At 47.4% G+C, this 7,655-nt stretch overlaps 1 protein-coding gene across 2 annotated transcripts in view; it reads right to left on the minus strand.

The window, feature by feature from the left end:
- The window catches only part of LOC116847117 (protein pangolin, isoforms A/H/I/S-like), a 174,129-nt gene that overhangs the window by 156,137 nt on the left and 10,337 nt on the right, over positions 1 to 7,655 (minus strand). The window lies entirely within an intron of this gene.

Raw genomic sequence — 7,655 nt, forward strand, 5'->3', positions numbered from 1 at the left:
GGGGGGGGGGGAGAGAGAGAGAGAGAGAGAGAGAGAGAGAGAGACGATCCCCTCAGTGACCGCCTCTCTTGCCACGTGTGCGCCATAGTACTTACAGGTTACGTCCGTCCGAAGAAAGGAAGACGAAGGCGTGAGGAGGGAAGTCGGGGGGAGAAAAGAAGAGAGCAGGCGAAGAGGTAAGAATGGAAGAGAAAACGAGAGGGAGAGAGCAAGACGGAGGCTGTTATGCGCCGTCGTGTACCGAAGTAGCAAGTGTCGGCCCCGTCGGCTACGCCCATATAAATCCTTAGTTACCTAGTCGCTTTACGAGATACAATTATTTACGGAGACCGACCGGCTACCTTATTTAGCCTTAGTTAGCTCACCGGCGGATAGCGCAGAGTCGATCGATCGGGTCCTCTTTGCCGTCCCCTTCTCTCTTTCTCTCCTCCCCCCCTCTCTCTCTCTCTCTCGTTACGCCTGTCATCGCTCCCACGTGCGTGTTCACCGATTGGTTCGAAAAAGATCACTTTCTCGAGTTAACTGATAATGATATTTACCAACAGCTCTGGATTCGTGTTGCGCTAAGAGAAATAAATAACCGATATTGTAAACGCATAAACCTGTTAATGATATTTTCGTAATAGACGCTAAAAACATAGTTCAAATATATTAAAAAAAATAATTTTTGGAGTGATAACGATTTTTGTATAAAAGAAATTGACGTATTCTAGGTTATGATATAAGAGTGACAACGATAGTTTTGTATGAAAGCACATCTCTAATCTATAGAGGATGTAAAAATACTGACGATACTCTTGAGGACGGAAGATGAAGTGACATCACGTCCGCGATCTACATACACGCGACGCGATGACGGCCGATCTTCGCGGGAAGCTTCCTCCTCTTAAAATCCATTACGCCTTGCCGGCGCGCGATCGCATGGCCACGCGAGATGGTAATTACGTAATCGGAAGTGGGAGTCTCCGGAGTGGAAACCGATCGGTTCTCGCGCGTCTGTCTCAGTTCCCGCGATATTTACCGTGCGGTCGATGCGTTGGCCAACCAAAGGTAATTGTAATTAAATGAGTGGGAACGTGCACCGAGAGGAGAGCACCGAGACGCGAGGAACATTCTTTCTCTCTCTCTCTTTTTCCCCCTGTGACGCGAGTTACTCCGCGCGCGCGCGCGGTCTCTTCGAACTCGCCGCTTGTAAATCATTCTCACCGCTTAACCTGACATTAGCGTGACAGGCTGCTATCCGGTCCCGGTCGCTTCAGCATGTGGTTAGCAGATGCCACCGCCGTCGTGGCGCTCGTTTTTAATTGAACGCTTCGGCAGAAATTTTCACGTGCAAACGCGCGCGTCGCGATGTCCGGACACGAATCCTACGAGCGAGCCGCCGGAAGAGATCGAGTGATCCGGTTTTCCCCGAGTATAGTGGTCCCCCCATCCCACTTCACCCCTCCCCCTCCCTGGCGCGGACCCGCCAGGAATTTCTTTTCGATCGATCTCTGTCCGTTTATCAGAAGAGGACCGGGACCCGAAAACCGCGCGACTCCGACCACGAGTGTGTCCGCGTGCAGTAAGCATCGTCTATTCTCTGGAGCCTAAACAGAGCCTCTGCCCTTCCTTCCTCCGCGCGAACGCTGCAGAGGAAGGAAGGGCGGAGTTTCGAAAGCCGGACTAGCTGCTCTAAACAAAGAGCTTTACGGCCATATTTATAGTTGTCGTAAAACACTACGCAGATTGCTAACCTTCGCACACGGTGGACGGTGGTTGTGTGCCCTCCTCGTCTACTGTCTCCCTTTCGCTCATTCTTTCTCTCTCCATTCAATCTTCCCCCTCCCCTCTCTCGCAGTTTCCTCCCGCTGTTCTTCTCCCTTCACCACCGTTTCCCTCCGTCCCCCTATCTTGCTCGCTTTTCTTTCGCTCTCGTTGTCTTATATTCGTTCTTCTTCATTCTCTACGCCTCGCACACGCACAAGAATAATCCTTTCTCCCGCCCTTCTGTTTTTTAATTCTCTCCCTTGCCGGTTCACTTCGTCTATTACGCGAACTTCTCGTCTCCTCTCGTCCCTCCCGTCGTTTTTCTGCCTAATCGCGTCCTCTCCGTTCCTCCGCGCGCTTTCTCTCTCTCTCTCTCGTTTATCTAGCGGCTATCGTACTCTCGTGATCTCACTCATCTCGCTATTATTACGCCCGTTGATTTTTATTTATTTCTCATCCCTACGCCTTTGTATCGGAGCGCAGCGCGCTCGGGGCTAATGCTCGGTTGCATTACCAGGGCGTTAACTTCGAAAACGTCGCTCTAATCGTAACTGCCTCGTGGCGTCCACTTCATTCACGGAAATAACGTAATTAGCAGCCGTAGACTAATCAAATACGCGCATTCCTTCTTCCCCCTCCTTCGCGTTCTCGTTTGACCGGCCTTTCTTTCTCCTCTCGAGCGAGACACGAGGAACTCGTGGTTCGACAACAGTTCGACAACGCCGAGGACGACGACGACGACGACGACGACGACGACAGCGACGATGGTCTCCGGGCGTTAATTGACTCGAGAGTCGTACGGTCCAACGACTTTGTTTGACGAAAATCGGCCCGGCCGGGCTCTCGGAAACGGGGCGGACAAACCTGAATCGTAACCGCGCGAGCCTCGAAAGGAAAACCGGTATTTTGGGCGAGCACGGCTTATTAACATGCGTTCGCTTCTTCATTCTTTTGCCAGCGTGGTTTTCGGGACGGTTCGCGTGATATTCGTTAGAGCGTCGCGCGCGTCGGGAACGCGCATTTTAAGTGGCGGTAGCGCGAAATTCGGGAGCGCGAGTATGCACAGGCGCCACGGTTACGTTAACCCTCATTAGCACAGAGAGAAACTTCTCTTTTTGACTCTCCTTACGTAAAAAGAAACAGAACCCACTTCCTCGTCGAATAATGAAATATTATGGGGAAAAAAGAACGCAGGTAAAAGCACCCCAATGCCTGGACACATACCCATACGGAGAAAAGATGTCTAAAAAATATTCAATATTTCTCTGATGGGTACTCTCTCACTTTAGTAACGTATTTAATTCAACCTAAATTCGTTTCTTTAAATAGAATAAACAATTGCGTTCATGAAAGGCGAAGGTTTTCTTGCAGTTTTAACAAGATATAGATCTTACTTGAAAAATATTTTCTCTATTGATGTATATAAATATCACTCAAGTCATTTTTCCAACATTCAAGTCTTAGGCCGGTATTCATAGTCGAATCTTATTTCAAGACGGTCTGAAGTAATGTTTTAAGATGCGAATACGGCTCTGTGATTGATTCATGACATCTTAAGACAGTATTTAAGATGATCTTAAATATAAGATCGGACTATGAATACCGATCTTAGTCTTCAAATACGAATATTTAAACTCTCAACATAGAGTATACGTATATAGTTAATATATGTATACAGGTTAGTCAGTTAGATTCTAAAATGTCTGCGTTGGTTTTTAAACCAGAAGAAAATATGTAGGGAATAAATTGTTGTGATTGGAAGGGTTAGCTGACCGCACATTTATTTCTTACGCATTTTCCTCTAACACAAAAAGCAACAGAGGTATTCCAGCATTTAATGTCAACTGACACATCCTGTATATATTTCATGTTGAACGTTTCAAGACCAATGCAATAAACACGTTCAGAGTTAGACATACGTCCAGGTAGTTTCGCCTCACTTGCGTATCCTCAAGCACAAACGACATTGAGAGAAAAAAAAACAGAACCCATTTGCAATTTCATTCAAGTTTTCCAAAATGAACAAGGAAGATAACGTGTAGCTGGATTCACACGCTTGCCGGCTACATGCGCAAGATCAAACCCCGCAGTGTTTTAACTGAATCCGCAAGATTATTAATCCATCCCGAAACGAGCGCGATAAATGAGTCGTTTACATTTACGTGCATTAATCTCGTCAAAGTACTTTGTAGGCGAACGTTTCAGTGCGCGTACGCGATAGCATGCGTCACCAGGATCACGCTATTTTATTAAACGTCGGTTTACTCCTCTCGCGCGCGCGAACAAGGTATTCGCGTGTTCGTGTTCACGCAACGCAAACATCGTGCTTTAAACGAGTATCGAAAGTAACGCATTCGGTTGCGCGTCGCGCGCGCACGCACACACACTCAGACACGATTCATCACTTATATCGCGTTCCGCATGTAGTGCTAAATAAAACGATTATTCTCTTCCTTTTTATCTATTTCGCGGACAATATAGTCCGTCAAGTACTTAACAGAGGAATAAAATGTCGCGCGCAACGGAATTTTCTAAATGGGCGTCTCCATATCCGAGCGAGCTTGTGAAAAATTCCTGTCGGGAAAACAACGTTTTCACGCAGTCATCGTCGATCGGATTCCTGAACGGCAAGAAACGGCTGGAATGATACGAAAGTATGCGTCGTTCGACGCGCTTTACGCGCGGCTTATCTTGTTATCTGCGCCGATTGGATCTCACGATTATCTTAATGCGCTTTCGCGTTCGGGATTAAGGAAGAGGAATGGGAGGGGAGGGGCTGCTGCGAAAGCTCGCGCTAGTCGTTGGCGCGCGTCTCATTAAAATTTTTGTCGTGCCGCGTCCGAGCGTCGGGCGACAAGACGTCAGACGGATGACGACGGTCGCGGTGCTCTTTCCGGTCTGGTCCCTCTAGCGAAAATATTTGCCCGGCCCGTATCAGTTTCGGGATCGCGTCGAGCGCGCGCGAGCTGTATCGATATCCTCTCGGCGTCAATATTTGACGCCGCCTCCTTGACCCGCTTTCACCCGCGGATGCCGCGGGGTCGCCGCTTCATTAATTTCCGCCAAATCCGCGAGGAGAGCGTGCGCTCGCGGTCGTCGTCGTCGTCGTCGTCGTCGCGAGGGTAGCTTGTCCGAAACGGAAACTTCGCGCGTGACACGTCGCGTGACGGAGCGAATTAGAAGCACACCACGTGCATGGCACGTGTCGCAGGTCGGGAACCGGTAACCCTTCCGCAGCCGTATGTCGAAAGTTCGCGTCGTTGAGCGACGGCCGTCGCCGCCGCCGTCGCCGTCTATCGATTTCGTGGACGAAAGACTCGAGTCAGCGATTCATCGGGTGATAAGACGACGACGACGCGAGATCCGCCGCGAGGAAAGCCGCGTGACGTAAGATCTGATACGCCGCACGCGTCGGCCTCGCGTCGATTGCGCGCTAATTTTCGTTCCCTCCGAAAATGCACGGTGCAATAATCCACCTCGTCTTTCTGTGCCTCGGGGTGCCGATCATGTGATCATTTTCCCTTAGCGTGATCTTGTGAAAAAGGAAGAAAAGCTTTTCTCAAAATATAGAAAATCAGACTCTGATAAACTGAAAGAGAAATATTTGGTATTTGTATATGGCACTATGTTAATTATATGCTTGTTTCTTAAAGGCTCTAATTTTTTGCTATTGGTTACACTGAGAAAACGATGTTTGATATTTGTAACTATAATCATACAAAGAAATAATTACTATAAGTTATTGTCAAGACAACCACTTTTTGGTCAATTGCATTATAATTGTTAGTGATAACAATAGTATATGCATGTTACTATGTATTATTACTATCTTCGTGTTAGAACAACTAAAAAATATGATTGGGGTCAAATTGGGCTTAAACCATATTTTTCGGTTGTTTCAGCACGTAGATGGTAGTAGTAACATGCGCATAAAATTATTATCACTAAAATTATAGTACAATTGTTTAAAAAATAGTTGTTTTAACCATAATTTATAGAAGTAATTATTTCTTTATATAATTATAATTACAAATATCAAACATCTTTCTTTTAGTGTAACCAATTGTAAAATTAGGGCCTTTCTTTTAGTGTAACCAATTGTAAAATTAGGGCATACGAAAAGGTATGCATACGATTAGTGTAGCGTCCTAAACAAAAATTGTGTTTTTGTATATTGTAATATTACATGTGAATTACAGCGTTAAAATTTTGAAGACCTTTTCTGAAATACTTTAAATGCTTTTCTTAAATTTACATTTTCGTCGCCAAAAGATCTTTAGATTTTCTTTCGTTCGAATAAAACAGTCGTATGTGTATTGTCACTAACATTGTAGGGGTATACTTGCTACAAAGATAGTTTTCACTGGCGAATTCAGTGAAAAATTCTCACTTTTGACTGCGAGAGTTCACGCTGGGAAAGAAAATACACGATCGATATCCGGAACGACACGGAAAGATCGTGAAAACGCTCGTAACACTTCTATTTTTTCAGCGAGATTTTTTTCAAAGTCGCACGCGCGCACGATATCTAGTCGCTACTCCCGATGGACCTGGATTCGCTTCTCGCTCTTTCTCGATCACGAATTTCAAGCGACGCCCACACTCGGAATGGTCCGGTAGACCAAACATATTTTCGGAGCTCACACGGCGCCGGATACCTTTTTCTGGGAAAGGCGACGGCTCGCCAGGGAAATTTGTTTAACCATTTATAAAAGAAGGCGCAAAGCACCACCGCGGGGTGTAGTTGCCGAACCAATGGGGATGGGCATCATAAGCGAAGAACGGACGGAGACCCCCCTCTCTTTTTATCTGTCTTTCTCTCTCTCTCTCTCTCTCTCTCTCCCTTTACCTCCCTCTCTGCTCTCGGACTGCCTCTCCGAATGCAAGAAGTCCGGCAGGTAGGCTCGTTAGCGAGCAGGTAGGTAGGTAGAGGCGAGTCAGGGTAGGTAGGTAGGTGTATAATGCTGACTGTGGCCAGTGTGTCTGTGCTTATATATCGGGTGTGCCGATGATTCGCGTCGCTTGTTCGTTCGAATTTTACGGTTACTTTCGGCGGCGTCACCGCGTTATTATTCGCGTGAAGATCGCAGGGTGTTGTATGAGGCGTTCCGAAAGCATTGTTCAAGAATGCCCCACCGTTCTGAGTAGTGTTTACGAGCCGCAAGATGTCACAATAGAGTCGTTCAACTTACAAATAACGTACGGGAGACTTAGAGGCGGCTCAAAGAGCGTGTGCTTGCGCGGGGAGAAATGAAACACGTAAAAATGAATGTTTGCAGCTACCCCGAATAGCTTTACTGTGTGTCTCGCACGGCTTTTTCCTCCGAATGTGGGACATCGGGGGAACCGTACTCAAAGTACGGCTCGCGGAATACATTGAAACGTAAAACGGGTGCAGTTCTCCCTCAGAGCTCCTCTCTGCTCGTCGGGACGACGCGCTGTTATCGCGATAGCCCGAAATTCCGCGAGTACGCCGCAAGAAAATCCTCGCGGACAGTTCGGCACACCCAGTATACGCTGCTGAGCGTAAGAAATGGGTGGGTTAACTCCGAGAGAGGAGACCGAGTAAGAAGAGAAAAGGAAGAATACCGAGGGAACGAGAGCGAGAGAGGCGCGACGAGATGCCGGGGAAACGAGAGAGAAATCGAACGAGCGATATGAGGCAGGCGTGAAGAGGAGAGTAGGAGAGAACGCGCGAGAAAGAGAGAAGAGAGAGAACTCGCTTGGGTGCCATGTGCATTGGTGAGTGGATACACATCGTAAGGTTCGGAGGGAAGGTATTCGGGCAAGTTCAGGGTGATGCAGCAGCGGTGCAGGGTCTCTCCCTGTCTCTCTCTCTCTTCTCTTTACACTTCTCTCCGTCCTCTCTCTCTCTCTCTCTCTCTCTCTCTCTCTCTCTCTCTCTC

Source organism: Odontomachus brunneus, unplaced genomic scaffold, assembly GCF_010583005.1.
Source record: "Odontomachus brunneus isolate Ranch 3 - 2012 unplaced genomic scaffold, Obru_v1 Obru_scaffold_074, whole genome shotgun sequence".
Classification (NCBI taxonomy): domain Eukaryota; kingdom Metazoa; phylum Arthropoda; class Insecta; order Hymenoptera; family Formicidae; genus Odontomachus; species Odontomachus brunneus.